Genomic DNA, 4,400 nt, shown 5'->3' on the forward strand with positions numbered 1-4,400 from the left:
GAAATTTGTAGCAATTTACAAGTTGAAGTTAAGCTGAGATGGTTCCTTATCTTCACTTGTTAAAATTTGTAGCAATTTACAAGTTGAAGTTAAGCTGAGATGGTTCCTTACCTTCACTTGTTGAAATTTGTAACAATTTACAAGTTGAAGTTAAACTGAGATGGTTCCTTATCTTCACTTGTTGAAATTTGTAGCAATTTACAAGTTGAAGTTAAACCAAGATTATTGTTTCTCTTCTCTTGTTTAAATTCGTAGCAATTTACGAGTTGAAGCAAAGCTGAGGTTATTGCTAAACACTTGTAGCAATCTACAGGTTGGTTAAACCAAAGAAGATGCTTAACACTTGTTGAAATTTGTAGCAATTTACAAGATAACGTTAAGCCGACATATGATCATCTGTTGAAATTTGCAGCAATTTACAGGTTGAGGAAAAAGCTAAGTATGTTGTTTAAACACTTGTTGAAATTCGTAGCAATTTACAAATAGATTATTGTTTAACACTTGTTATGTTAATCCTTGTTGATTCCTGTTACAGTATATGTTAATCCTTGTTGAAATTTGTAGCAATTTACAAGTAGGCTAGACCAAGATCACCGTTTAAACACTTGTTGAAACTTGAGAAAAAGTTTGCAAAGTTAACATTGAGTAGTATATGTTTCACACTTGTTAGAATTTATGAAAAGTTTGCAGGTCAGTATCTTGCCGAAGTAAAAGTTTTGTAGCTATTATACCCGAGGTATGTAATCCCGAGAAGATTGCACAAAGGAGGCAAAGTATGAAAGGCATACAAAATATTCTAAGTATAGAATCATGCAAGAGCAGTTAGAAGAAGATCAAAACAGAATTCGTCGTGATTGACACACCTTCACCTTACAACATCATCTTGGGAAGGCCATGGCTGCATGCAATGAGGGCAGTTCCCTCAACGTTGCATCAACTATTGCGGTTCCCCACAGAACATGGGATTGAAGAAGTCAGAGGAGACCAACTGCAGGCAAAGAATTGCTCCATGGCAGCAATGAAAACTACCTGCAACATTCGGGAACTAGGGAAGGCAGAGATTGAAGACGAGGACATGGAGGTCCTAGATGATGTCGGCAAGGAGCCAGCCGAAAAGAGTGAAGAGACACTGAAGAAAATCCTCGTCCAGGAGGGCGACGAAGAGCGCTTCTTTCTTCTCGGCTCAGGCTTAGCCGAAGAAAAAGAAAGAGAATTGAAAACAAAACTACTCGGCATCAATGGCAGGATACAGAAGGCAGTTGGGAAGACTTCTCAGCAGCCTTCTTGGCCTCGAGCTCAGCCTCGATCTCCTGAGGAGTTTGATCAAGGCTCTTATCGGCGATTGGCACCTCGGAGTTTGAAGGCAAAGATTGAAAGCAAGAATCTGGAAAAAGACACAGAAAACAGAAACAAGAATGTAATTCGTAATCAAGAATGGTGATGAAGCTATCAAGAAATCAAGACAAAAAGATTGCACAAGTGTGTCAAGCCAAGAACAGTGGTAGAAATCAACAGATGTGTGAACAGTGTGTATTCAAGAAGATGATTTGAAAATAACGGGTAAAACAAGCAATGGTGATTAACAATGAAGCAGAGCTTCTTGGAAAGCAACAAGAAATAAAACCAGTGGCTTATCAGAAAGAGGGAAGTCGGAATGAGAATTTTCGAAGTCTGACGACAATGACAGAATGACGTAAAGCTTCACCGGAGGAGAGAAACGAAGACAATTGCAGAAGCTTGAAAGCTTGGAACAAATGACGGATTTAAGCAAAAGAGCTAGAAAGAGAAGAAGCCAGAGGATTAAATGAGAAAAGAGAAAAATAGTCAAGAAGACGACAAAGTTCAAGAATAAAGCCAAGTGCACAGGCACTAAGTAAGTATGTGAAGAACAAGAAAGTAATGAACCAGACATGATGCTAGCAACAGAAAGCGGATATGACAAGAACAGTTCCAGGCATTTTTAGCAATAAGAAATCAAAAACTTGAAAACAGATGAAAATAGAAGGCAACAGATGGCAAATAAACAGATTCAAAGTAAATCAGAAGAGTTATGAAAGATTGAGCTTTATAAAAAAGTAAAGAGTTTATGAACCTACAAAGTGAAATGAACGCCGATATAAAGATCGCCGGAGTCAAATAGGTAACTGGAAATCGGGAACTCACCAGAAAGTGTGAGTGGAATAGTTGCAAAGCTCTTGGAGATTACGAATTAATGGAACCGGAACCTCGGTTAGGAGGTGCGATTTCAAGCAGCTTGGAAAGCATGAAACTTGATTCTTGACACCAGTGGACAGCAAAGTCCAGGGAACTTTGAGGTCGGCGAGTTTGATCTCGGACGGAGGGGCACAGATGAACGAACAGTGTAGGTTCCATCACCTCAGAATGCCGAGGTAATAGAACCTATGGGGCAGTTGTGGGGATATATTTTCTGAGTACCAACACGTGGCAAGGTGACGCCGACGTGTCAGCCGAGGTGCCACGTGTCTTGGTCGTTGTGCCGAGGTCATCTCGGCTAGGTCGAGGTTGCCTCCAAAGATATGGGAATCCAAGATAAGCGGATAAGGGACAAGAGTCCTAGAATGAAGAGGGAACTCAACCAGGATAAGGGACAAGAATCCTAGAATAAAGAGAAGACTTCAGTTTGTATTAAGATAAGACTCTTAGAGAGTTTATCCTAATCTTACTGGGAGTCTCAGATTAACAGTAATCCTAAGTCCATTAGGGCCAGGCTCCTATTGGGACTAGGATTGTATTGGCTATAAAAGAGAGGCACCCCCATGGGTCTAAGGTATGTTTTTGATACTCAAGCTTGTGAGTTTAGTACTTGATTTATCTTTGAGAGATATACTGACTTGATCGTCGGAGTGCCCCCGGGTGGTCGAAACCACCGCAGGATTCTTATATTTCTGTTGCAGGTCAATCAGGTGCCATCTATTCTGCCAGTGCTCTCCAGCTGGTTACTAAGCGGACAGTGTGGTCGGAAAATCACCCACACACTAAGGTCCCGTTTGTTTTTCATGGTACGAGTCCACTTCGGACTCATAGTGATGAACAGTGGACATAAGTCATCTTTGCTTGGTTTATGGGACTTTAGATTGGTAGTTCCTTCGGACTATGAAAATCCTTGGACAAGGGTATTAACAGTCTAGATTGAGAGATGGTATTAGAAAATAGTCCGTTTGACTTACAGTGTTATTGGTCGTCCGTCCGGACTTCTAGCCGGTCAACTGCAATTTTTTTTTTTTTACATATTGGGCATTTTTTTTTCAACACTAATGTTTAATGTTTTTGTTTTTGTTTTTTTTTTTGTTAAGTAAAAACTCATAATTTAATTTGTTTTATTATTTTGTATTTATTTAATTTAACAATTCGTACACTAATACCTATTATCAAAACAAACATAATTTTATTAATTCCCTCACTATTAATTCTTTTACTATCTATCATTTTCATTCTACATGTGAAAACGAACAACTTTAAAACTCAATTAAACAATGTAACAGTTGTCAAATTTGAATTATAATCCAGACCTACGAAATGGGGAGTCCATCACAGAGACAATCATAGCATCATCATGCATCCGGTGAAGGTAACGTCTCTTTCTCAAAATTTTCGGTGAATTAATTTGTATGATTTAAGTAGACGTTGACCCTGACCTCGAATTAATCATACAATCTGAGGGGGAAGGAGGAAATTAGTAAACTCATTTCTGGGATTAGATTAATAATTTTAAAGAGAAAGAAAAAAGAGTTTGTATAATTAGATACACAGTTTTGCTGATTAAAGATTGAAATCTGAGATGGAAAGAAATAATAAGAAGAGAACAATTCAAAAAAAATCTAAAGAGAATTTCTTTTAAACATTGGCTTTGTTTGGCATGCAGGGTTTGGATTAAAATAGTTATAAAAAAATAAAATAAATTAAAAAGTCAATAAGATAAAATATCACAATCAAATCATAATTATTTTATTTTTTCTTTTATAAAAATCAAAAAAATTAAAAAATCTATCCCAAATAAGACTTTTTGACCCCAAGTTATAAAAATCAAAAAATTAAAAAGTGAACTTACAGTCTAAACAAAGGCATTAACGCTGTGTTTGGTTGGGGGATTTGGGAAGGGAAATGGAAAGGGAAATGGAAATGAAAGGAAAAGGAGAAAGAATTAATAGAATTCCAAATCCCAACTATGTTTGGTTGTGTTGGTTATAAAATAGAATTGATGTCCTAAAAAGTCTCCTATTTCTTTATTTATTTCTCACCCCCTTTCTTTTCCCATATATTTTTTATTATAACCAAACATAAATAGGATTACATTTCTCATTCCTTTTCCAAATCCCACCCCAAAAATCCCAACCAAACACAGCATAAAAGACGAAGATTAAATGAAATTGAAGCACATT

Source organism: Camellia sinensis, chromosome 9, assembly GCF_055761805.1.
Source record: "Camellia sinensis isolate YWXY chromosome 9, ASM5576180v1, whole genome shotgun sequence".
In the NCBI taxonomy this organism is placed as follows: domain Eukaryota; kingdom Viridiplantae; phylum Streptophyta; class Magnoliopsida; order Ericales; family Theaceae; genus Camellia; species Camellia sinensis.